Here is a 24086-nt window from a genome sequence, read left to right as displayed (position 1 = left end):
GATTGCCTATTCCTCACTCCTGGCCTTCCAACCAGTTTGGATAGATAGACTGATAAGAAAGCATTTCTTACTCCTAAAGTTTCAGCCGTCTCAAGTGTATGAGTGTTTACATTTGTCTGCCCCACAGAGACAGATCACTTCTAATAAGTGAGTTCTCTATCTGTCACTGATTGCGGACATACTCACTAGAGCTTTCAGTATGGTCATAAATGTGAATACTCTTATGTTCTCAAATCAAAATGGAGTTTTTCCTACTTTCAAGAAAAGTGTCTTAAGCATGCTCTTCGATTTGTGCACGCATGTAGACATTCAAATGCAACTGCATTTCCATACAGAGTCTCAAAATCATAGATATCTTCATACCGCAGTAAGAATACATGTTGCGATTTACAAACTGCAGGCAGACTGGCCTTGTAGCACAGTGGCAGAGCACTGGTCTTGTAAACCAGGGGTCATGAGTTCAAGCCTCATCAGGGCCTTTTTATATGTGTGTTTCTGTATGTTGTTTTCAAGTCATTCTTTCTAGGAGTCACACCTTGTCTTAAGTTTGCTTATTGACAAGCTTCCCTTTCCATCTTTCATCTTATCAAGAAGACTTCATGAAAACCATTGAACCATAAACTATTGCCTCACCCCTTCCGATCGCCTGACGAACGCCTGACAAACGCCATTCTCACCCCGCCGGGCAAGCCCTGCCGGGCAAGCCCTGCCGGGCAAAGCCAAATAAGCCATGCATATTTAAAGTTCCTTTGAAAGGCAGAGCGAGGACTAGGACGTCTGTTCCGACTGAGTCTGCATCCACAGAAAGGATGAAATAAGGCTCTAGAAATTTCACCAAGGAGATATGAACTTCATCCCCCTTAAAATACTTTTTCTCCCAGATACCCCGGCTCTTAGTCAAATGAGGTTAATCTTCAAACCCCCACCCCCACTAACCATAAATATTCACCTCTCCTGCTGTCCATTCAATTGATACAAGGTATCTTGTACATGGAGAGAATGTGAGAAAAAGCAGAATTGCTTCATAGATTTGGTGACCTTGGATGGGTGGGCTGGATAAAGAAGTGAACTTGGTTTCCGGAAAGGGAGTATCATGATGGGAATGAGGAAAAGAGAACATGGACCACATTCACAGGTTAGAGAAATAAATGTAATAGGTTGAATGGTTTTGAAAAGCTAGCTTTGAGCAGGAATTGTTTTTTAAAATTGCAAAGAACTAAAAAAGTCAATGTGGGATTGGAGGCACAATCTGAGCAGAAAGCACCATAAGCTGCTATGGTGCAACTCTTATGTTGACTAGAAACTTTAATATGATGATGCTCTTCTTTTGATATTTCTTTGAGTTAAATTTTATTGTATGTAGCTGACACAGCACTGTTTGCAGCTCCTCAGTTTATGGTTATCCCGTGACAACAATGTATTCATCATATTTATTATTCTACAATAGTATTTTTAAATGCACTGATGTGGTGTTTGCATACTATGCAAGATGGTACATCATTGAATGTTTATAAGGAGCATCGCATAGGATATGTGATATTTGGCACCTGGAGGAGTCGGACACGCAGATCCTGAAAAGAAGTTAAGACTCTCTAGCAAGAGCCGTCTTTATTCTGAGTCTAATCTTTACTTTTAGTGAAATGGTTTATGAAAACCAATCAACTGCTCCAGGTGAGGCTCGAACTCACAACCTCGGCATGGCTCAGTGCAAGTACTGCTGTATAAGTACCGCGCGCTAACCGATTGCGCCACTGGAGCTCACTGTTTTCATTTCTCCCCATTTGAGCCATCTAGTGCTAACCAAGTAGATACTGCACTGCTCCATTATTCACTGTGCAAGATCGACTCACATGCTAGCATGTTATCATGACTATTAAAAATACAGTCCAAATGGAATAGATTTGATAATTCTGCTATATCGTGTGCTCTGTCTATTGAACACCCCATACATTTGCCGTTCTGACACAGTCTAGGATAAACTTATGCTTATTTTTAATTAGCACATAGTTAGAATTTCACCAAAAATGAAATATAGGCCCCCAAGGCAGACGAGGTGGCCGAGTGGTTAAGGCGATGGACTGCTAATCCATTGTGCTCTGCACGCGTGGGTTCGAATCCCACCTTCGTCGGAAAGCCATCAGACACTCTTTTGAAGGTGAGCATGTCTCGTAGTACAATTACACTCTCTTTCAAGACACTGCCATAATCCACTAGAAGGGCCCAACTGACTATTCCATTATGGCATTTATGTCAAATAAAGGGAAGTATTTTGTGCTTAATTGAAATTAGATCTTTCATGAAGTGTCCAGAGGATTGCCTATTCCTCACTCCTGGCCTTCCAACCAGTTTGGATAGATAGACTGATAAGAAAGCATTTCTTACTCCTAAAGTTTCAGCCGTCTCAAGTGTATGAGTGTTTACATTTGTCTGCCCCACAGAGACAGATCACTTCTAATAAGTGAGTTCTCTATCTGTCACTGATTGCGGACATACTCACTAGAGCTTTCAGTATGGTCATAAATGTGAATACTCTTATGTTCTCAAATCAAAATGGAGTTTTTCCTACTTTCAAGAAAAGTGTCTTAAGCATGCTCTTCGATTTGTGCACGCATGTAGACATTCAAATGCAACTGCATTTCCATACAGAGTCTCAAAATCATAGATATCTTCATACCGCAGTAAGAATACATGTTGCGATTTACAAACTGCAGGCAGACCATCCTTGTAGCTCAGTGGCAGAGCACTGGTCTTGTAAACCAGGGGTCATGAGTTCAAGCCTCATCAGGGCCTTTTTATATGTGTGTTTCTGTATGTTGTTTTCAAGTCATTCTTTCTAGGAGTCACACCTTGTCTTAAGTTTGCTTATTGACAAGCTTCCCTTTCCATCTTTCATCTTATCAAGAAGACTTCATGAAAACCATTGAACCATAAACTATTGCCTCACCCCTTCCGATCGCCTGACGAACGCCTGACAAACGCCATTCTCACCCCGCCGGGCAAGCCCCAAACGCCATTCTCACCCCGCCGGGCAAGCCCTGCCGGGCAAAGCCAAATAAGCCATGCATATTTAAAGTTCCTTTGAAAGGCAGAGCGAGGACTAGGACGTCTGTTCCGACTGAGTCTGCATCCACAGAAAGGATGAAATAAGGCTCTAGAAATTTCACCAAGGAGATATGAACGTCATCCCCCTTAAAATACTTTTTCTCCCAGATACCCCGGCTCTTAGTCAAATGAGGTTAATCTTCAAAACCCCACCCCCACTAACCATAAATATTCACCTCTCCTGCTGTCCATTCAATTGATACAAGGTATCTTGTACATGGAGAGAATGTGAGAAAAAGCAGAATTGCTTCATAGATTTGGTGACCTTGGATGGGTGGGCTGGATAAAGAAGTGAACTTGGTTTCTGGAAAGGGAGTATCATGATGGGAATGAGGAAAAGAGAACATGGACCACATTCACAGGTTAGAGAAATAAATGTAATAGGTTGAATGGTTTTGAAAAGCTAGCTTTGAGCAGGAATTGTTTTTTAAAATTGCAAAGAACTAAAAAAGTCAATGTGGGATTGGAGGCACAATCTGAGCAGAAAGCACCATAAGCTGCTATGGTGCAACTCTTATGTTGACTAGAAACTTTAAAATGATGATGCTCTTCTTTTGATATTTCTTTGAGTTAAATTTTATTGTATGTAGCTGACACAGCACTGTTTGCAGCTCCTCAGTTTATGGTTATCCCGTGACAACAATGTATTCATCATATTTATTATTCTACAAAAGTATTTTTAAATGCACTGATGTGGTGTTTGCATGCTATGCAAGATGGTACATCATTGAATGTTTATAAGGAGCATCGCATAGGATATGTGATATTTGGCACCTGGAGGAGTCGGACACGCAGATCCTGAAAAGAAGTTAAGACTCTCTAGCAAGAGCCGTCTTTATTCTGAGTCTAATCTTTACTTTTAGTGAAATGGTTTATGAAAACCAATCAACTGCTCCAGGTGAGGCTCGAACTCACAACCTCGGCATGGCTCAGTGCAAGTACTGCTGTATAAGTACCGCGCGCTAACCGATTGCGCCACTGGAGCTCACTGTTTTCACTTCTCCCCATTTGAGCCATCTAGTGCTAACCAAGTAGATACTGCACTGCTCCATTATTCACTGTGCAAGATCGACTCACATGCTAGCATGTTATCATGACCAATAAAAATACAGTCCAAATGGAATAGATTTGATAATTCTGCTATATCGTGTGCTCTGTCTATTGAACACCCCATACATTTGCCGTTCTGACACAGTCTAGGATAAACTTATGCTTATTTTTAATTAGCACATAGTTAAAATTTCACCAAAAATGAAATATAGGCCCCTAAGGCAGACGAGGTGGCCGAGTGGTTAAGGCGATGGACTGCTAATCCATTGTGCTCTGCACGCGTGGGTTCGAATCCCACCTTCGTCGGAAAGCCATCAGACACTCTTTTGAAGGTGAGCATGTCTCGTAGTACAATTACACTCTCTTTCAAGACACTGCCATAATCCACTAGAAGGGCCCAACTGACTATTCCATTATGGCATTTATGTCAAATAAAGGGAAGTATTTTGTGCTTAATTGAAATTAGATCTTTCATGAAGTGTCCAGAGGATTGCCTATTCCTCACTCCTGGCCTTCCAACCAGTTTGGATAGATAGACTGATAAGAAAGCATTTCTTACTCCTAAAGTTTCAGCCGTCTCAAGTGTATGAGTGTTTACATTTGTCTGCCCCACAGAGACAGATCACTTCTAATAAGTGAGTTCTCTATCTGTCACTGATTGCGGACATACTCACTAGAGCTTTCAGTATGGTCATAAATGTGAATACTCTTATGTTCTCAAATCAAAATGGAGTTTTTCCTACTTTCAAGAAAAGTGTCTTAAGCATGCTCTTCGATTTGTGCACGCATGTAGACATTCAAATGCAACTGCATTTCCATACAGAGTCTCAAAATCATAGATATCTTCATACCGCAGTAAGAATACATGTTGCGATTTACAAACTGCAGGGAGACCGGCCTTGTAGCTCAGTGGCAGAGCACTGGTCGTGTAAACCAGGGGTCATGAGTTCAAGCCTCATCAGGGTCTTTTTATATGTGTGTTTCTGTATGTTGTTTTTAAGTCATTCTTTCTAGGAGTCACACCTTGTCTTAAGTTTGCTTATTGACAAGCTTCCCTTTCCATCTTTCATCTTATCAAGAAGACTTCATGAAAACCATTGAACCATAAACTATTGCCTCACCCCTTCCGATCGCCTGACGAACGCCTGACAAACGCCATTCTCACCCCGCCGGGCAAGCCCCGCCGGGCAAAGCCAAATAAGCCATGCATATTTAAAGTTCCTTTGAAAGGCAGAGCGAGGACTAGGACGTCTGTTCCGACTGAGTCTGCATCCACAGAAAGGATGAAATAAGGCTCTAGAAATTTCACCAAGGAGATATGAACTTCATCCCCCTTAAAAAACTTTTTCTCCCAGATACCCCGGCTCTTAGTCAAATGAGGTTAATCTTCAAAACCCCACCCCCACTAACCATAAATATTCACCTCTCCTGCTGTCCATTCAATTGATACAAGGTATCTTGTACATGGAGAGAATGTGAGAAAAAGCAGAATTGCTTCATAGATTTGGTGACCTTGGATGGGTGGGCTGGATAAAGAAGTGAACTTGGTTTCTGGAAAGGGAGTATCATGATGGGAATGAGGAAAAGAGAACATGGACCACATTTACAGGTTAGAGAAATAAATGTATTAGGTTGAATGGTTTTGAAAAGCTAGCTTTGAGCAGGAATTGTTTTTTAAAATTGCAAAGAACTAAAAAAGTCAATGTGGGATTGGAGGCACAATCTGAGCAGAAAGCACCATAAGCTGCTATGGTGCAACTCTTATGTTGACTAGAAACTTTAATATGATGATGCTCTTCTTTTGATATTTCTTTGAGTTAAATTTTATTGTATGTAGCTGACACAGCACTGTTTGCAGCTCCTCAGTTTATGGTTATCCCGTGACAACAATGTATTCATCATATTTATTATTCTACAAAAGTATTTTTAAATGCACTGATGTGGTGTTTGCATGCTATGCAAGATGGTACATCATTGAATGTTTATAAGGAGCATCGCATAGGATATGTGATATTTGGCACCTGGAGGAGTCGGACACGCAGATCCTGAAAAGAAGTTAAGACTCTATAGCAAGAGCCGTCTTTATTCTGAGTCTAATCTTTACTTTTAGTGAAATGGTTTATGAAAACCAATCAACTGCTCCAGGTGAGGCTCGAACTCACAACCTCGGCATGGCTCAGTGCAAGTACTGCTGTATAAGTACCGCACGCTAACCGATTGCGCCACTGGAGCTCACTGTTTTCATTTCTCCCCATTTGAGCCATCTAGTGCTAACCAAGTAGATACTGCACTGCTCCATTATTCACTGTGCAAGATCGACTCACATGCTAGCATGTTATCATGACTATTAAAAATACAGTCCAAATGGAATAGATTTGATAATTCTGCTATATCGTGTGCTCTGTCTATTGAACACCCCATACATTTGCCGTTCTGACACAGTCTAGGATAAACTTATGCTTATTTTTAATTAGCACATAGTTAGAATTTCACCAAAAATGAAATATAGGCTCCTAAGGCAGACGAGGTGGCCGAGTGGTTAAGGCGATGGACTGCTAATCCATTGTGCTCTGCATGCGTGGGTTCGAATCCCACCTTCGTCGGAAAGCCGTCAGACACTCTTTTGAAGGTGAGCATGTCTTGTAGTACAATTACACTCTCTTTCAAGACACTGCCATAATCCACTAGAAGGGCCCAACTGACTATTCCATTATGGCATTTATGTCAAATAAAGGGAAGTATTTTGTGCTTAATTGAAATTAGATCTTTCATGAAGTGTCCAGAGGATTGCCTATTCCTCACTCCTGGCCTTCCAAACAGTTTGGATAGATAGACTGATAAGAAAGCATTTCTTACTCCTAAAGTTTCAGCCGTCTCAAGTGTATGAGTGTTTACATTTGTCTGCCCCACAGAGACAGATCACTTCTAATAAGTGAGTTCTCTATCTGTCACTGATTGCGGACATACTCACTAGAGCTTTCAGTATGGTCATAAATGTGAATACTCTTATGTTCTCAAATCAAAATGGAGTTTTTCCTACTTTCAAGAAAAGTGTCTTAAGCATGCTCTTCGATTTGTGCACGCATGTAGACATTCAAATGCAACTGCATTTCCATACAGAGTCTCAAAATCATAGATATCTTCATACCGCAGTAAGAATACATGTTGCGATTTACAAACTGCAGGCAGACTGGCCTTGTAGCACAGTGGCAGAGCACTGGTCTTGTAAACCAGGGGTCATGAGTTCAAGCCTCATCAGGGCCTTTTTATATGTGTGTTTCTGTATGTTGTTTTCAAGTCATTCTTTCTAGGAGTCACACCTTGTCTTAAGTTTGCTTATTGACAAGCTTCCCTTTCCATCTTTCATCTTATCAAGAAGACTTCATGAAAACCATTGAACCATAAACTATTGCCTCACCCCTTCCGATCGCCTGACGAACGCCTGACAAACGCCATTCTCACCCCGCCGGGCAAGCCCTGCCGGGCAAAGCCAAATAAGCCATGCATATTTAAAGTTCCTTTGAAAGGCAGAGCGAGGACTAGGACGTCTGTTCCGACTGAGTCTGCATCCACAGAAAGGATGAAATAAGGCTCTAGAAATTTCACCAAGGAGATATGAACTTCATCCCCCTTAAAATACTTTTTCTCCCAGATACCCCGGCTCTTAGTCAAATGAGGTTAATCTTCAAAACCCCACCCCCACTAACCATAAATATTCACCTCTCCTGCTGTCCATTCAATTGATACAAGGTATCTTGTACATGGAGAGAATGTGAGAAAAAGCAGAATTGCTTCATAGATTTGGTGACCTTGGATGGGTGGGCTGGATAAAGAAGTGAACTTGGTTTCCGGAAAGGGAGTATCATGATGGGAATGAGGAAAAGAGAACATGGACCACATTCACAGGTTAGAGAAATAAATGTAATAGGTTGAATGGTTTTGAAAAGCTAGCTTTGAGCAGGAATTGTTTTTTAAAATTGCAAAGAACTAAAAAAGTCAATGTGGGATTGGAGGCACAATCTGAGCAGAAAGCACCATAAGCTGCTATGGTGCAACTCTTATGTTGACTAGAAACTTTAATATGATGATGCTCTTCTTTTGATATTTCTTTGAGTTAAATTTTATTGTATGTAGCTGACACAGCACTGTTTGCAGCTCCTCAGTTTATGGTTATCCCGTGACAACAATGTATTCATCATATTTATTATTCTACAAAAGTATTTTTAAATGCACTGATGTGGTGTTTGCATGCTATGCAAGATGGTACATCATTGAATGTTTATAAGGAGCATCGCATAGGATATGTGATATTTGGCACCTGGAGGAGTCGGACACGCAGATCCTGAAAAGAAGTTAAGACTCTATAGCAAGAGCCGTCTTTATTCTGAGTCTAATCTTTACTTTTAGTGAAATGGTTTATGAAAACCAATCAACTGCTCCAGGTGAGGCTCGAACTCACAACCTCGGCATGGCTCAGTGCAAGTACTGCTGTATAAGTACCGCGCGCTAACCGATTGCGCCACTGGAGCTCACTGTTTTCATTTCTCCCCATTTGAGCCATCTAGTGCTAACCAAGTAGATACTGCACTGCTCCATTATTCACTGTGCAAGATCGACTCACATGCTAGCATGTTATCATGACTATTAAAAATACAGTCCAAATGGAATAGATTTGATAATTCTGCTATATCGTGTGCTCTGTCTATTGAACACCCCATACATTTGCCGTTCTGACACAGTCTAGGATAAACTTATGCTTATTTTTAATTAGCACATAGTTAGAATTTCACCAAAAATGAAATATAGGCTCCTAAGGCAGACGAGGTGGCCGAGTGGTTAAGGCGATGGACTGCTAATCCATTGTGCTCTGCATGCGTTGGTTCGAATCCCACCTTCGTCGGAAAGCCATCTGACACTCTTTTGAAGGTGAGCATGTCTTGTAGTACAATTACACTCTCTTTCAAGACACTGCCATAATCCACTAGAAGGGCCCAACTGACTATTCCATTATGGCATTTATGTCAAATAAAGGGAAGTATTTTGTGCTTAATTGAAATTAGATCTTTCATGAAGTGTCCAGAGGATTGCCTATTCCTCACTCCTGGCCTTCCAACCAGTTTGGATAGATAGACTGATAAGAAAGCATTTCTTACTCCTAAAGTTTCAGCCGTCTCAAGTGTATGAGTGTTTACATTTGTCTGCCCCACAGAGACAGATCACTTCTAATAAGTGAGTTCTCTATCTGTCACTGATTGCGGACATACTCACTAGAGCTTTCAGTATGGTCATAAATGTGAATACTCTTATGTTCTCAAATCAAAATGGAGTTTTTCCTACTTTCAAGAAAAGTGTCTTAAGCATGCTCTTCGATTTGTGCACGCATGTAGACATTCAAATGCAACTGCATTTCCATACAGAGTCTCAAAATCATAGATATCTTCATACCGCAGTAAGAATACATGTTGCGATTTACAAACTTCAGGCAGACTGGCCTTGTAGCACAGTGGCAGAGCACTGGTCTTGTAAACCAGGGGTCATGAGTTCAAGCCTCATCAGGGCCTTTTTATATGTGTGTTTCTGTATGTTGTTTTCAAGTCATTCTTTCTAGGAGTCACACCTTGTCTTAAGTTTGCTTATTGACAAGCTTCCCTTTCCATCTTTCATCTTATCAAGAAGACTTCATGAAAACCATTGAACCATAAACTATTGCCTCACCCCTTCCGATCGCCTGACGAACGCCTGACAAACGCCATTCTCACCCCGCCGGGCAAGCCCTGCCGGGCAAAGCCAAATAAGCCATGCATATTTAAAGTTCCTTTGAAAGGCAGAGCGAGGACTAGGACGTCTGTTCCGACTGAGTCTGCATCCACAGAAAGGATGAAATAAGGCTCTAGAAATTTCACCAAGGAGATATGAACTTCATCCCCCTTAAAATACTTTTTCTCCCAGATACCCCGGCTCTTAGTCAAATGAGGTTAATCTTCAAACCCCCACCCCCACTAACCATAAATATTCACCTCTCCTGCTGTCCATTCAATTGATACAAGGTATCTTGTACATGGAGAGAATGTGAGAAAAAGCAGAATTGCTTCATAGATTTGGTGACCTTGGATGGGTGGGCTGGATAAAGAAGTGAACTTGGTTTCCGGAAAGGGAGTATCATGATGGGAATGAGGAAAAGAGAACATGGACCACATTCACAGGTTAGAGAAATAAATGTAATAGGTTGAATGGTTTTGAAAAGCTAGCTTTGAGCAGGAATTGTTTTTTAAAATTGCAAAGAACTAAAAAAGTCAATGTGGGATTGGAGGCACAATCTGAGCAGAAAGCACCATAAGCTGCTATGGTGCAACTCTTATGTTGACTAGAAACTTTAATATGATGATGCTCTTCTTTTGATATTTCTTTGAGTTAAATTTTATTGTATGTAGCTGACACAGCACTGTTTGCAGCTCCTCAGTTTATGGTTATCCCGTGACAACAATGTATTCATCATATTTATTATTCTACAATAGTATTTTTAAATGCACTGATGTGGTGTTTGCATACTATGCAAGATGGTACATCATTGAATGTTTATAAGGAGCATCGCATAGGATATGTGATATTTGGCACCTGGAGGAGTCGGACACGCAGATCCTGAAAAGAAGTTAAGACTCTCTAGCAAGAGCCGTCTTTATTCTGAGTCTAATCTTTACTTTTAGTGAAATGGTTTATGAAAACCAATCAACTGCTCCAGGTGAGGCTCGAACTCACAACCTCGGCATGGCTCAGTGCAAGTACTGCTGTATAAGTACCGCGCGCTAACCGATTGCGCCACTGGAGCTCACTGTTTTCATTTCTCCCCATTTGAGCCATCTAGTGCTAACCAAGTAGATACTGCACTGCTCCATTATTCACTGTGCAAGATCGACTCACATGCTAGCATGTTATCATGACTATTAAAAATACAGTCCAAATGGAATAGATTTGATAATTCTGCTATATCGTGTGCTCTGTCTATTGAACACCCCATACATTTGCCGTTCTGACACAGTCTAGGATAAACTTATGCTTATTTTTAATTAGCACATAGTTAGAATTTCACCAAAAATGAAATATAGGCCCCCAAGGCAGACGAGGTGGCCGAGTGGTTAAGGCGATGGACTGCTAATCCATTGTGCTCTGCACGCGTGGGTTCGAATCCCACCTTCGTCGGAAAGCCATCAGACACTCTTTTGAAGGTGAGCATGTCTCGTAGTACAATTACACTCTCTTTCAAGACACTGCCATAATCCACTAGAAGGGCCCAACTGACTATTCCATTATGGCATTTATGTCAAATAAAGGGAAGTATTTTGTGCTTAATTGAAATTAGATCTTTCATGAAGTGTCCAGAGGATTGCCTATTCCTCACTCCTGGCCTTCCAACCAGTTTGGATAGATAGACTGATAAGAAAGCATTTCTTACTCCTAAAGTTTCAGCCGTCTCAAGTGTATGAGTGTTTACATTTGTCTGCCCCACAGAGACAGATCACTTCTAATAAGTGAGTTCTCTATCTGTCACTGATTGCGGACATACTCACTAGAGCTTTCAGTATGGTCATAAATGTGAATACTCTTATGTTCTCAAATCAAAATGGAGTTTTTCCTACTTTCAAGAAAAGTGTCTTAAGCATGCTCTTCGATTTGTGCACGCATGTAGACATTCAAATGCAACTGCATTTCCATACAGAGTCTCAAAATCATAGATATCTTCATACCGCAGTAAGAATACATGTTGCGATTTACAAACTGCAGGCAGACCATCCTTGTAGCTCAGTGGCAGAGCACTGGTCTTGTAAACCAGGGGTCATGAGTTCAAGCCTCATCAGGGCCTTTTTATATGTGTGTTTCTGTATGTTGTTTTCAAGTCATTCTTTCTAGGAGTCACACCTTGTCTTAAGTTTGCTTATTGACAAGCTTCCCTTTCCATCTTTCATCTTATCAAGAAGACTTCATGAAAACCATTGAACCATAAACTATTGCCTCACCCCTTCCGATCGCCTGACGAACGCCTGACAAACGCCATTCTCACCCCGCCGGGCAAGCCCCAAACGCCATTCTCACCCCGCCGGGCAAGCCCTGCCGGGCAAAGCCAAATAAGCCATGCATATTTAAAGTTCCTTTGAAAGGCAGAGCGAGGACTAGGACGTCTGTTCCGACTGAGTCTGCATCCACAGAAAGGATGAAATAAGGCTCTAGAAATTTCACCAAGGAGATATGAACGTCATCCCCCTTAAAATACTTTTTCTCCCAGATACCCCGGCTCTTAGTCAAATGAGGTTAATCTTCAAAACCCCACCCCCACTAACCATAAATATTCACCTCTCCTGCTGTCCATTCAATTGATACAAGGTATCTTGTACATGGAGAGAATGTGAGAAAAAGCAGAATTGCTTCATAGATTTGGTGACCTTGGATGGGTGGGCTGGATAAAGAAGTGAACTTGGTTTCTGGAAAGGGAGTATCATGATGGGAATGAGGAAAAGAGAACATGGACCACATTCACAGGTTAGAGAAATAAATGTAATAGGTTGAATGGTTTTGAAAAGCTAGCTTTGAGCAGGAATTGTTTTTTAAAATTGCAAAGAACTAAAAAAGTCAATGTGGGATTGGAGGCACAATCTGAGCAGAAAGCACCATAAGCTGCTATGGTGCAACTCTTATGTTGACTAGAAACTTTAATATGATGATGCTCTTCTTTTGATATTTCTTTGAGTTAAATTTTATTGTATGTAGCTGACACAGCACTGTTTGCAGCTCCTCAGTTTATGGTTATCCCGTGACAACAATGTATTCATCATATTTATTATTCTACAAAAGTATTTTTAAATGCACTGATGTGGTGTTTGCATGCTATGCAAGATGGTACATCATTGAATGTTTATAAGGAGCATCGCATAGGATATGTGATATTTGGCACCTGGAGGAGTCGGACACGCAGATCCTGAAAAGAAGTTAAGACTCTCTAGCAAGAGCCGTCTTTATTCTGAGTCTAATCTTTACTTTTAGTGAAATGGTTTATGAAAACCAATCAACTGCTCCAGGTGAGGCTCGAACTCACAACCTCGGCATGGCTCAGTGCAAGTACTGCTGTATAAGTACCGCGCGCTAACCGATTGCGCCACTGGAGCTCACTGTTTTCACTTCTCCCCATTTGAGCCATCTAGTGCTAACCAAGTAGATACTGCACTGCTCCATTATTCACTGTGCAAGATCGACTCACATGCTAGCATGTTATCATGACCAATAAAAATACAGTCCAAATGGAATAGATTTGATAATTCTGCTATATCGTGTGCTCTGTCTATTGAACACCCCATACATTTGCCGTTCTGACACAGTCTAGGATAAACTTATGCTTATTTTTAATTAGCACATAGTTAAAATTTCACCAAAAATGAAATATAGGCCCCTAAGGCAGACGAGGTGGCCGAGTGGTTAAGGCGATGGACTGCTAATCCATTGTGCTCTGCACGCGTGGGTTCGAATCCCACCTTCGTCGGAAAGCCATCAGACACTCTTTTGAAGGTGAGCATGTCTCGTAGTACAATTACACTCTCTTTCAAGACACTGCCATAATCCACTAGAAGGGCCCAACTGACTATTCCATTATGGCATTTATGTCAAATAAAGGGAAGTATTTTGTGCTTAATTGAAATTAGATCTTTCATGAAGTGTCCAGAGGATTGCCTATTCCTCACTCCTGGCCTTCCAACCAGTTTGGATAGATAGACTGATAAGAAAGCATTTCTTACTCCTAAAGTTTCAGCCGTCTCAAGTGTATGAGTGTTTACATTTGTCTGCCCCACAGAGACAGATCACTTCTAATAAGTGAGTTCTCTATCTGTCACTGATTGCGGACATACTCACTAGAGCTTTCAGTATGGTCATAAATGTGAATACTCTTATGTTCTCAAATCAAAATGGAGTTTTTCCTACTTTCAAGAAAAGTGTCTTAAGCATGCTCTTCGATTTGTGCACGCATGTAGACATTCAAATGCAACTGCATTTCCATACAGAGTCTCAAAATCATAGATATCTTCATACCGCAGTAAGAATACATGTTGCGATTTACAAACTGCAGGGAGACCGGCCTTGTAGCTCAGTGGCAGAGCACTGGTCGTGTAAACCAGGGGTCATGAGTTCAAGCCTCATCAGGGTCTTTTTATATGAGTGTTTCTGTATGTTGTTTTTAAGTCATTCTTTCTAGGAGTCACACCTTGTCTTAAGTTTGCTTATTGACAAGCTTCCCTTTCCATCTTTCATCTTATCAAGAAGACTTCATGAAAACCATTGAACCATAAACTATTGCCTCACCCCTTCCGATCGCCTGACGAACGCCTGACAAACGCCATTCTCACCCCGCCGGGCAAGCCCCGCCGGGCAAAGCCAAATAAGCCATGCATATTTAAAGTTCCTTTGAAAGGCAGAGCGAGGACTAGGACGTCTGTTCCGACTGAGTCTGCATCCACAGAAAGGATGAAATAAGGCTCTAGAAATTTCACCAAGGAGATATGAACTTCATCCCCCTTAAAAAACTTTTTCTCCCAGATACCCCGGCTCTTAGTCAAATGAGGTTAATCTTCAAAACCCCACCCCCACTAACCATAAATATTCACCTCTCCTGCTGTCCATTCAATTGATACAAGGTATCTTGTACATGGAGAGAATGTGAGAAAAAGCAGAATTGCTTCATAGATTTGGTGACCTTGGATGGGTGGGCTGGATAAAGAAGTGAACTTGGTTTCTGGAAAGGGAGTATCATGATGGGAATGAGGAAAAGAGAACATGGACCACATTTACAGGTTAGAGAAATAAATGTATTAGGTTGAATGGTTTTGAAAAGCTAGCTTTGAGCAGGAATTGTTTTTTAAAATTGCAAAGAACTAAAAAAGTCAATGTGGGATTGGAGGCACAATCTGAGCAGAAAGCACCATAAGCTGCTATGGTGCAACTCTTATGTTGACTAGAAACTTTAATATGATGATGCTCTTCTTTTGATATTTCTTTGAGTTAAATTTTATTGTATGTAGCTGACACAGCACTGTTTGCAGCTCCTCAGTTTATGGTTATCCCGTGACAACAATGTATTCATCATATTTATTATTCTACAAAAGTATTTTTAAATGCACTGATGTGGTGTTTGCATGCTATGCAAGATGGTACATCATTGAATGTTTATAAGGAGCATCGCATAGGATATGTGATATTTGGCACCTGGAGGAGTCGGACACGCAGATCCTGAAAAGAAGTTAAGACTCTCTAGCAAGAGCCGTCTTTATTCTGAGTCTAATCTTTACTTTTAGTGAAATGGTTTATGAAAACCAATCAACTGCTCCAGGTGAGGCTCGAACTCACAACCTCGGCATGGCTCAGTGCAAGTACTGCTGTATAAGTACCGCGCGCTAACCGATTGCGCCACTGGAGCTCACTGTTTTCATTCCTCCCCATTTGAGCCATCTAGTGCTAACCAAGTAGATACTGCACTGCTCCATTATTCACTGTGCAAGATCGATTCACATGCTAGCATGTTATCATGACTATTAAAAATACAGTCCAAATGGAATAGATTTGATAATTCTGCTATATCGTGTGCTCTGTCTATTGAACACCCCATACATTTGCCGTTCTGACACAGTCTAGGATAAACTTATGCTTATTTTTAATTAGCACATAGTTAGAATTTCACCAAAAATGAAATATAGGCCCCCAAGGCAGACGAGGTGGCCGAGTGGTTAAGGCGATGGACTGCTAATCCATTGTGCTCTGCACGCGTGGGTTCGAATCCCACCTTCGTCGGAAAGCCATCAGACACTCTTTTGAAGGTGAGCATGTCTCGTAGTACAATTACACTCTCTTTCAAGACACTGCCATAATCCACTAGAAGGGCCCAACTGACTATTCCATTATGGCATTTATGTCAAATAAAGGGAAGTATTTTGTGCTTAATTGAAATTAGATCTTTCATGAAGTGTCCAGAGGATTGCCTATTCCTCACTCCTGGCCTTCCAACCAGTTTGGATAGATAGACTGATAAGAAAGCATTTCTTACTCCTAAAGTTTCAGCCGCCTCAAGTGTATGAGTGTTTACATTTGTCTGCCCATCAGAGACAGATCACTTCTAATAAGTGAGTTCTCTATCTGTCACTGATTGCGGACATACTCACTAGAGCTTTCAGTATGGTCATAAATGTGAATACTCTTATGTTCTCAAATCGAAATGGAGTTTTTCCTACTTTCAAGAAAAGTGTCTTAAGCATGCTCTTCGATTTGTGCACGCATGTAGACATTCAAATGCAACTGCATTTCCATACAGAGTCTCAAAATCATAGATATCTTCATACCGCAGTAAGAATACATGTTGCGATTTACAAACTGCAGGCAGACCATCCTTGTAGCACAGTGGCAGAGCACTGGTCTTGTAAACCAGGGGTCATGAGTTCAAGCCTCATCAGGGCCTTTTTATATGTGTGTTTCTGTATGTTGTTTTCAAGTCATTCTTTCTAGGAGTCACACCTTGTCTTAAGTTTGCTTATTGACAAGCTTCCCTTTCCATCTTTCATCTTATCAAGAAGACTTCATGAAAACCATTGAACCATAAACTATTGCCTCACCCCTTCCGATCGCCTGACGAACGCCTGACAAACGCCATTCTCACCCCGCCGGGCAAGCCCTGCCGGGCAAAGCCAAATAAGCCATGCATATTTAAAGTTCCTTTGAAAGGCAGAGCGAGGACTAGGACGTCTGTTCCGACTGAGTCTGCATCCACAGAAAGGATGAAATAAGGCTCTAGAAATTTCACCAAGGAGATATGAACTTCATCCCCCTTAAAATACTTTTTCTCCCAGATACCCCGGCTCTTAGTCAAATGAGGTTAATCTTCAAACCCCCACCCCCACTAACCATAAATATTCACCTCTCCTGCTGTCCATTCAATTGATACAAGGTATCTTGTACATGGAGAGAATGTGAGAAAAAGCAGAATTGCTTCATAGATTTGGTGACCTTGGATGGGTGGGCTGGATAAAGAAGTGAACTTGGTTTCCGGAAAGGGAGTATCATGATGGGAATGAGGAAAAGAGAACATGGACCACATTCACAGGTTAGAGAAATAAATGTAATAGGTTGAATGGTTTTGAAAAGCTAGCTTTGAGCAGGAATTGTTTTTTAAAATTGCAAAGAACTAAAAAAGTCAATGTGGGATTGGAGGCACAATCTGAGCAGAAAGCACCATAAGCTGCTATGGTGCAACTCTTATGTTGACTAGAAACTTTAATATGATGATGCTCTTCTTTTGATATTTCTTTGAGTTAAATTTTATTGTATGTAGCTGACACAGCACTGTTTGCAGCTCCTCAGTTTATGGTTATCCCGTGACAACAATGTATTCATCATATTTATTATTCTACAAAAGTATTTTTAAATGCACTGATGTGGTGTTTGCATACTATGCAAGATGGTACATCATTGAATGTTTATAAGGAGCATCGCATAGGATATGTGATATTTGGCACCTGGAGGAGTCGGACACGCAGATCCTGAAAAGAAGTTAAGACTCTCTAGCAAGAGCCGTCTTTATTCTGAGTCTAATCTTTACTTTTAGTGAAATGGTTTATGAAAACCAATCAACTGCTCCAGGTGAGGCTCGAACTCACAACCTCGGCATGGCTCAGTGCAAGTACTGCTGTATAAGTACCGCACGCTAACCGATTGCGCCACTGGAGCTCACTGTTTTCATTTCTCCCCATTTGAGCCATCTAGTGCTAACCAAGTAGATACTGCACTGCTCCATTATTCACTGTGCAAGATCGACTCACATGCTAGCATGTTATCATGACTATTAAAAATACAGTCCAAATGGAATAGATTTGATAATTCTGCTATATCGTGTGCTCTGTCTATTGAACACCCCATACATTTGCCGTTCTGACACAGTCTAGGATAAACTTATGCTTATTTTTAATTAGCACATAGTTAGAATTTCACCAAAAATGAAATATAGGCCCCCAAGGCAGACGAGGTGGCCGAGTGGTTAAGGCGATGGACTGCTAATCCATTGTGCTCTGCACGCGTGGGTTCGAACCCCACCTTCGTCGGAAAGCCATCAGACACTCTTTTGAAGGTGAGCATGTCTCGTAGTACAATTACACTCTCTTTCAAGACACTGCCATAATCCACTAGAAGGGCCCAACTGACTATTCCATTATGGCATTTATGTCAAATAAAGGGAAGTATTTTGTGCTTAATTGAAATTAGATCTTTCATGAAGTGTCCAGAGGATTGCCTATTCCTCACTCCTGGCCTTCCAACCAGTTTGGATAGATAGACTGATAAGAAAGCATTTCTTACTCCTAAAGTTTCAGCCGTCTCAAGTGTATGAGTGTTTACATTTGTCTGCCCCACAGAGACAGATCACTTCTAATAAGTGAGTTCTCTATCTGTCACTGATTGCGGACATACTCACTAGAGCTTTCAGTATGGTCATAAATGTGAATACTCTTATGTTCTCAAATCAAAATGGAGTTTTTCCTACTTTCAAGAAAAGTGTCTTAAGCATGCTCTTCGATTTGTGCACGCATGTAGACATTCAAATGCAACTGCATTTCCATACAGAGTCTCAAAATCATAGATATCTTCATACCGCAGTAAGAATACATGTTGCGATTTACAAACTGCAGGCAGACTGGCCTTGTAGCACAGTGGCAGAGCACTGGTCTTGTAAACCAGGGGTCATGAGTTCAAGCCTCATCAGGGCCTTTTTATATGTGTGTTTCTGTATGTTGTTTTCAAGTCATTCTTTCTAGGAGTCACACCTTGTCTTAAGTTTGCTTATTGACAAGCTTCCCTTTCCATCTTTCATCTTATCAAGAAGACTTCATGAAAACCATTGAACCATAAACTATTGCCTCACCCCTTCCGATCGCCTGACGAACGCCTGACAAACGCCATTCTCACCCCGCCGGGCAAGCCCTGCCGGGCAAAGCCAAATAAGCCATGCATATTTAAAGTTCCTTTGAAAGGCAGAGCGAGGACTAGGACGTCTGTTCCGACTGAGTCTGCATCCACAGAAAGGATGAAATAAGGCTCTAGAAATTTCACCAAGGAGATATGAACTTCATCCCCCTTAAAATACTTTTTCTCCCAGATACCCCGGCTCTTAGTCAAATGAGGTTAATCTTCAAAACCCCACCCCCACTAACCATAAATATTCACCTCTCCTGCTGTCCATTCAATTGATACAAGGTATCTTGTACATGGAGAGAATGTGAGAAAAAGCAGAATTGCTTCATAGATTTGGTGACCTTGGATGGGTGGGCTGGATAAAGAAGTGAACTTGGTTTCCGGAAAGGGAGTATCATGATGGGAATGAGGAAAAGAGAACATGGACCACATTCACAGGTTAGAGAAATAAATGTAATAGGTTGAATGGTTTTGAAAAGCTAGCTTTGAGCAGGAATTGTTTTTTAAAATTGCAAAGAACTAAAAAAGTCAATGTGGGATTGGAGGCACAATCTGAGCAGAAAGCACCATAAGCTGCTATGGTGCAACTCTTATGTTGACTAGAAACTTTAATATGATGATGCTCTTCTTTTGATATTTCTTTGAGTTAAATTTTATTGTATGTAGCTGACACAGCACTGTTTGCAGCTCCTCAGTTTATGGTTATCCCGTGACAACAATGTATTCATCATATTTATTATTCTACAAAAGTATTTTTAAATGCACTGATGTGGTGTTTGCATGCTATGCAAGATGGTACATCATTGAATGTTTATAAGGAGCATCGCATAGGATATGTGATATTTGGCACCTGGAGGAGTCGGACACGCAGATCCTGAAAAGAAGTTAAGACTCTATAGCAAGAGCCGTCTTTATTCTGAGTCTAATCTTTACTTTTAGTGAAATGGTTTATGAAAACCAATCAACTGCTCCAGGTGAGGCTCGAACTCACAACCTCGGCATGGCTCAGTGCAAGTACTGCTGTATAAGTACCGCGCGCTAACCGATTGCGCCACTGGAGCTCACTGTTTTCATTTCTCCCCATTTGAGCCATCTAGTGCTAACCAAGTAGATACTGCACTGCTCCATTATTCACTGTGCAAGATCGACTCACATGCTAGCATGTTATCATGACTATTAAAAATACAGTCCAAATGGAATAGATTTGATAATTCTGCTATATCGTGTGCTCTGTCTATTGAACACCCCATACATTTGCCGTTCTGACACAGTCTAGGATAAACTTATGCTTATTTTTAATTAGCACATAGTTAGAATTTCACCAAAAATGAAATATAGGCTCCTAAGGCAGACGAGGTGGCCGAGTGGTTAAGGCGATGGACTGCTAATCCATTGTGCTCTGCATGCGTTGGTTCGAATCCCACCTTCGTCGGAAAGCCATCTGACACTCTTTTGAAGGTGAGCATGTCTTGTAGTACAATTACACTCTCTTTCAAGACACTGCCATAATCCACTAGAAGGGCCCAACTGACTATTCCATTATGGCATTTATGTCAAATAAAGGGAAGTATTTTGTGCTTAATTGAAATTAGATCTTTCATGAAGTGTCCAGAGGATTGCCTATTCCTCACTCCTGGCCTTCCAACCAGTTTGGATAGATAGACTGATAAGAAAGCATTTCTTACTCCTAAAGTTTCAGCCGCCTCAAGTGTATGAGTGTTTACATTTGTCTGCCCATCAGAGACAGATCACTTCTAATAAGTGAGTTCTCTATCTGTCACTGATTGCGGACATACTCACTAGAGCTTTCAGTATGGTCATAAATGTGAATACTCTTATGTTCTCAAATCGAAATGGAGTTTTTCCTACTTTCAAGAAAAGTGTCTTAAGCATGCTCTTCGATTTGTGCACGCATGTAGACATTCAAATGCAACTGCATTTCCATACAGAGTCTCAAAATCATAGATATCTTCATACCGCAGTAAGAATACATGTTGCGATTTACAAACTGCAGGCAGACCATCCTTGTAGCACAGTGGCAGAGCACTGGTCTTGTAAACCAGGGGTCATGAGTTCAAGCCTCATCAGGGCCTTTTTATATGTGTGTTTCTGTATGTTGTTTTCAAGTCATTCTTTCTAGGAGTCACACCTTGTCTTAAGTTTGCTTATTGACAAGCTTCCCTTTCCATCTTTCATCTTATCAAGAAGACTTCATGAAAACCATTGAACCATAAACTATTGCCTCACCCCTTCCGATCGCCTGACGAACGCCTGACAAACGCCATTCTCACCCCGCCGGGCAAGCCCTGCCGGGCAAAGCCAAATAAGCCATGCATATTTAAAGTTCCTTTGAAAGGCAGAGCGAGGACTAGGACGTCTGTTCCGACTGAGTCTGCATCCACAGAAAGGATGAAATAAGGCTCTAGAAATTTCACCAAGGAGATATGAACTTCATCCCCCTTAAAATACTTTTTCTCCCAGATACCCCGGCTCTTAGTCAAATGAGGTTAATCTTCAAACCCCCACCCCCACTAACCATAAATATTCACCTCTCCTGCTGTCCATTCAATTGATACAAGGTATCTTGTACATGGAGAGAATGTGAGAAAAAGCAGAATTGCTTCATAGATTTGGTGACCTTGGATGGGTGGGCTGGATAAAGAAGTGAACTTGGTTTCCGGAAAGGGAGTATCATGATGGGAATGAGGAAAAGAGAACATGGACCACATTCACAGGTTAGAGAAATAAATGTAATAGGTTGAATGGTTTTGAAAAGCTAGCTTTGAGCAGGAATTGTTTTTTAAAATTGCAAAGAACTAAAAAAGTCAATGTGGGATTGGAGGCACAATCTGAGCAGAAAGCACCATAAGCTGCTATGGTGCAACTCTTATGTTGACTAGAAACTTTAATATGATGATGCTCTTCTTTTGATATTTCTTTGAGTTAAATTTTATTGTATGTAGCTGACACAGCACTGTTTGCAGCTCCTCAGTTTATGGTTATCCCGTGACAACAATGTATTCATCATATTTATTATTCTACAAAAGTATTTTTAAATGCACTGATGTGGTGTTTGCATACTATGCAAGATGGTACATCATTGAATGTTTATAAGGAGCATCGCATAGGATATGTGATATTTGGCACCTGGAGGAGTCGGACACGCAGATCCTGAAAAGAAGTTAAGACTCTCTAGCAAGAGCCGTCTTTATTCTGAGTCTAATCTTTACTTTTAGTGAAATGGTTTATGAAAACCAATCAACTGCTCCAGGTGAGGCTCGAACTCACAACCTCGGCATGGCTCAGTGCAAGTACTGCTGTATAAGTACCGCACGCTAACCGATTGCGCCACTGGAGCTCACTGTTTTCATTTCTCCCCATTTGAGCCATCTAGTGCTAACCAAGTAGATACTGCACTGCTCCATTATTCACTGTGCAAGATCGACTCACATGCTAGCATGTTATCATGACTATTAAAAATACAGTCCAAATGGAATAGATTTGATAATTCTGCTATATCGTGTGCTCTGTCTATTGAACACCCCATACATTTGCCGTTCTGACACAGTCTAGGATAAACTTATGCTTATTTTTAATTAGCACATAGTTAGAATTTCACCAAAAATGAAATATAGGCCCCCAAGGCAGACGAGGTGGCCGAGTGGTTAAGGCGATGGACTGCTAATCCATTGTGCTCTGCACGCGTGGGTTCGAACCCCACCTTCGTCGGAAAGCCATCAGACACTCTTTTGAAGGTGAGCATGTCTCGTAGTACAATTACACTCTCTTTCAAGACACTGCCATAATCCACTAGAAGGGCCCAACTGACTATTCCATTATGGCATTTATGTCAAATAAAGGGAAGTATTTTGTGCTTAATTGAAATTAGATCTTTCATGAAGTGTCCAGAGGATTGCCTATTCCTCACTCCTGGCCTTCCAACCAGTTTGGATAGATAGACTGATAAGAAAGCATTTCTTACTCCTAAAGTTTCAGCCGTCTCAAGTGTATGAGTGTTTACATTTGTCTGCCCCACAGAGACAGATCACTTCTAATAAGTGAGTTCTCTATCTGTCACTGATTGCGGACATACTCACTAGAGCTTTCAGTATGGTCATAAATGTGAATACTCTTATGTTCTCAAATCAAAATGGAGTTTTTCCTACTTTCAAGAAAAGTGTCTTAAGCATGCTCTTCGATTTGTGCACGCATGTAGACATTCAAATGCAACTGCATTTCCATACAGAGTCTCAAAATCATAGATATCTTCATACCGCAGTAAGAATACATGTTGCGATTTACAAACTGCAGGCAGACTGGCCTTGTAGCACAGTGGCAGAGCACTGGTCTTGTAAACCAGGGGTCATGAGTTCAAGCCTCATCAGGGCCTTTTTATATGTGTGTTTCTGTATGTTGTTTTCAAGTCATTCTTTCTAGGAGTCACACCTTGTCTTAAGTTTGCTTATTGACAAGCTTCCCTTTCCATCTTTCATCTTATCAAGAAGACTTCATGAAAACCATTGAACCATAAACTATTGCCTCACCCCTTCCGATCGCCTGACGAACGCCTGACAAACGCCATTCTCACCCCGCCGGGCAAGCCCTGCCGGGCAAAGCCAAATAAGCCATGCATATTTAAAGTTCCTTTGAAAGGCAGAGCGAGGACTAGGACGTCTGTTCCGACTGAGTCTGCATCCACAGAAAGGATGAAATAAGGCTCTAGAAATTTCACCAAGGAGATATGAACTTCATCCCCCTTAAAATACTTTTTCTCCCAGATACCCCGGCTCTTAGTCAAATGAGGTTAATCTTCAAAACCCCACCCCCACTAACCATAAATATTCACCTCTCCTGCTGTCCATTCAATTGATACAAGGTATCTTGTACATGGAGAGAATGTGAGAAAAAGCAGAATTGCTTCATAGATTTGGTGACCTTGGATGGGTGGG

The 24086-nt window shown here is 41.2% G+C and overlaps 29 non-coding genes across 29 annotated transcripts; 19 read left to right on the top strand and 10 right to left on the bottom strand.

Annotated features, from left to right (window-relative positions):
* The first annotated feature begins 407 nt into the window (after positions 1–407).
* On the top strand, positions 408–479 carry TRNAT-UGU (transfer RNA threonine (anticodon UGU)). Its single transcript has one exon. It is a non-coding gene; the product is annotated as a tRNA-Thr (tRNA).
* A 1184-nt stretch (positions 480–1663) lies between these two features.
* Positions 1664–1758, bottom strand: TRNAI-UAU (transfer RNA isoleucine (anticodon UAU)). Its single transcript has 2 exons — positions 1721–1758; positions 1664–1699 (listed from the first exon to the last, which is right to left on the bottom strand). It is a non-coding gene; the product is annotated as a tRNA-Ile (tRNA).
* Positions 1759–2047: 289 nt separating this feature from the next.
* TRNAS-GCU (transfer RNA serine (anticodon GCU)) lies at positions 2048–2129 on the top strand. Its single transcript has one exon. It is a non-coding gene; the product is annotated as a tRNA-Ser (tRNA).
* A 589-nt stretch (positions 2130–2718) lies between these two features.
* Positions 2719–2790, top strand: TRNAT-UGU (transfer RNA threonine (anticodon UGU)). The gene has a single exon. It is a non-coding gene; the product is annotated as a tRNA-Thr (tRNA).
* A 1202-nt stretch (positions 2791–3992) lies between these two features.
* TRNAI-UAU (transfer RNA isoleucine (anticodon UAU)) lies at positions 3993–4087 on the bottom strand. The gene is made up of 2 exons: positions 4050–4087; positions 3993–4028 (listed from the first exon to the last, which is right to left on the bottom strand). It is a non-coding gene; the product is annotated as a tRNA-Ile (tRNA).
* A 289-nt stretch (positions 4088–4376) lies between these two features.
* On the top strand, positions 4377–4458 carry TRNAS-GCU (transfer RNA serine (anticodon GCU)). Its single transcript has one exon. It is a non-coding gene; the product is annotated as a tRNA-Ser (tRNA).
* Positions 4459–5047: 589 nt separating this feature from the next.
* TRNAT-UGU (transfer RNA threonine (anticodon UGU)) lies at positions 5048–5119 on the top strand. The gene has a single exon. It is a non-coding gene; the product is annotated as a tRNA-Thr (tRNA).
* A 1170-nt stretch (positions 5120–6289) lies between these two features.
* On the bottom strand, positions 6290–6384 carry TRNAI-UAU (transfer RNA isoleucine (anticodon UAU)). Its single transcript has 2 exons — positions 6347–6384; positions 6290–6325 (listed from the first exon to the last, which is right to left on the bottom strand). It is a non-coding gene; the product is annotated as a tRNA-Ile (tRNA).
* Positions 6385–6673: 289 nt separating this feature from the next.
* TRNAS-GCU (transfer RNA serine (anticodon GCU)) lies at positions 6674–6755 on the top strand. The gene has a single exon. It is a non-coding gene; the product is annotated as a tRNA-Ser (tRNA).
* A 589-nt stretch (positions 6756–7344) lies between these two features.
* Positions 7345–7416, top strand: TRNAT-UGU (transfer RNA threonine (anticodon UGU)). The gene has a single exon. It is a non-coding gene; the product is annotated as a tRNA-Thr (tRNA).
* A 1170-nt stretch (positions 7417–8586) lies between these two features.
* Positions 8587–8681, bottom strand: TRNAI-UAU (transfer RNA isoleucine (anticodon UAU)). Its single transcript has 2 exons — positions 8644–8681; positions 8587–8622 (listed from the first exon to the last, which is right to left on the bottom strand). It is a non-coding gene; the product is annotated as a tRNA-Ile (tRNA).
* A 289-nt stretch (positions 8682–8970) lies between these two features.
* TRNAS-GCU (transfer RNA serine (anticodon GCU)) lies at positions 8971–9052 on the top strand. The gene has a single exon. It is a non-coding gene; the product is annotated as a tRNA-Ser (tRNA).
* A 589-nt stretch (positions 9053–9641) lies between these two features.
* On the top strand, positions 9642–9713 carry TRNAT-UGU (transfer RNA threonine (anticodon UGU)). Its single transcript has one exon. It is a non-coding gene; the product is annotated as a tRNA-Thr (tRNA).
* Positions 9714–10883: 1170 nt separating this feature from the next.
* Positions 10884–10978, bottom strand: TRNAI-UAU (transfer RNA isoleucine (anticodon UAU)). Its single transcript has 2 exons — positions 10941–10978; positions 10884–10919 (listed from the first exon to the last, which is right to left on the bottom strand). It is a non-coding gene; the product is annotated as a tRNA-Ile (tRNA).
* A 289-nt stretch (positions 10979–11267) lies between these two features.
* Positions 11268–11349, top strand: TRNAS-GCU (transfer RNA serine (anticodon GCU)). Its single transcript has one exon. It is a non-coding gene; the product is annotated as a tRNA-Ser (tRNA).
* A 589-nt stretch (positions 11350–11938) lies between these two features.
* TRNAT-UGU (transfer RNA threonine (anticodon UGU)) lies at positions 11939–12010 on the top strand. The gene has a single exon. It is a non-coding gene; the product is annotated as a tRNA-Thr (tRNA).
* Positions 12011–13212: 1202 nt separating this feature from the next.
* On the bottom strand, positions 13213–13307 carry TRNAI-UAU (transfer RNA isoleucine (anticodon UAU)). Its single transcript has 2 exons — positions 13270–13307; positions 13213–13248 (listed from the first exon to the last, which is right to left on the bottom strand). It is a non-coding gene; the product is annotated as a tRNA-Ile (tRNA).
* Positions 13308–13596: 289 nt separating this feature from the next.
* TRNAS-GCU (transfer RNA serine (anticodon GCU)) lies at positions 13597–13678 on the top strand. Its single transcript has one exon. It is a non-coding gene; the product is annotated as a tRNA-Ser (tRNA).
* Positions 13679–14267: 589 nt separating this feature from the next.
* Positions 14268–14339, top strand: TRNAT-UGU (transfer RNA threonine (anticodon UGU)). The gene has a single exon. It is a non-coding gene; the product is annotated as a tRNA-Thr (tRNA).
* Positions 14340–15509: 1170 nt separating this feature from the next.
* Positions 15510–15604, bottom strand: TRNAI-UAU (transfer RNA isoleucine (anticodon UAU)). The gene is made up of 2 exons: positions 15567–15604; positions 15510–15545 (listed from the first exon to the last, which is right to left on the bottom strand). It is a non-coding gene; the product is annotated as a tRNA-Ile (tRNA).
* A 289-nt stretch (positions 15605–15893) lies between these two features.
* TRNAS-GCU (transfer RNA serine (anticodon GCU)) lies at positions 15894–15975 on the top strand. The gene has a single exon. It is a non-coding gene; the product is annotated as a tRNA-Ser (tRNA).
* A 1831-nt stretch (positions 15976–17806) lies between these two features.
* On the bottom strand, positions 17807–17901 carry TRNAI-UAU (transfer RNA isoleucine (anticodon UAU)). The gene is made up of 2 exons: positions 17864–17901; positions 17807–17842 (listed from the first exon to the last, which is right to left on the bottom strand). It is a non-coding gene; the product is annotated as a tRNA-Ile (tRNA).
* A 289-nt stretch (positions 17902–18190) lies between these two features.
* TRNAS-GCU (transfer RNA serine (anticodon GCU)) lies at positions 18191–18272 on the top strand. Its single transcript has one exon. It is a non-coding gene; the product is annotated as a tRNA-Ser (tRNA).
* A 589-nt stretch (positions 18273–18861) lies between these two features.
* On the top strand, positions 18862–18933 carry TRNAT-UGU (transfer RNA threonine (anticodon UGU)). The gene has a single exon. It is a non-coding gene; the product is annotated as a tRNA-Thr (tRNA).
* A 1170-nt stretch (positions 18934–20103) lies between these two features.
* On the bottom strand, positions 20104–20198 carry TRNAI-UAU (transfer RNA isoleucine (anticodon UAU)). Its single transcript has 2 exons — positions 20161–20198; positions 20104–20139 (listed from the first exon to the last, which is right to left on the bottom strand). It is a non-coding gene; the product is annotated as a tRNA-Ile (tRNA).
* Positions 20199–20487: 289 nt separating this feature from the next.
* On the top strand, positions 20488–20569 carry TRNAS-GCU (transfer RNA serine (anticodon GCU)). Its single transcript has one exon. It is a non-coding gene; the product is annotated as a tRNA-Ser (tRNA).
* Positions 20570–22400: 1831 nt separating this feature from the next.
* Positions 22401–22495, bottom strand: TRNAI-UAU (transfer RNA isoleucine (anticodon UAU)). Its single transcript has 2 exons — positions 22458–22495; positions 22401–22436 (listed from the first exon to the last, which is right to left on the bottom strand). It is a non-coding gene; the product is annotated as a tRNA-Ile (tRNA).
* Positions 22496–22784: 289 nt separating this feature from the next.
* On the top strand, positions 22785–22866 carry TRNAS-GCU (transfer RNA serine (anticodon GCU)). Its single transcript has one exon. It is a non-coding gene; the product is annotated as a tRNA-Ser (tRNA).
* Positions 22867–23455: 589 nt separating this feature from the next.
* Positions 23456–23527, top strand: TRNAT-UGU (transfer RNA threonine (anticodon UGU)). Its single transcript has one exon. It is a non-coding gene; the product is annotated as a tRNA-Thr (tRNA).
* The last annotated feature ends 559 nt before the right edge of the window (positions 23528–24086 follow it).

This window comes from Lissotriton vulgaris, unplaced genomic scaffold (genome assembly GCF_964263255.1).
Source record: "Lissotriton vulgaris unplaced genomic scaffold, aLisVul1.2 SCAFFOLD_1673, whole genome shotgun sequence".
NCBI classification, from domain to species: Eukaryota; Metazoa; Chordata; class Amphibia; order Caudata; family Salamandridae; genus Lissotriton; species Lissotriton vulgaris.
Note: the sequence above shows the minus strand (reverse complement) of the source record. Positions and strands in the feature narration are given on the sequence as shown.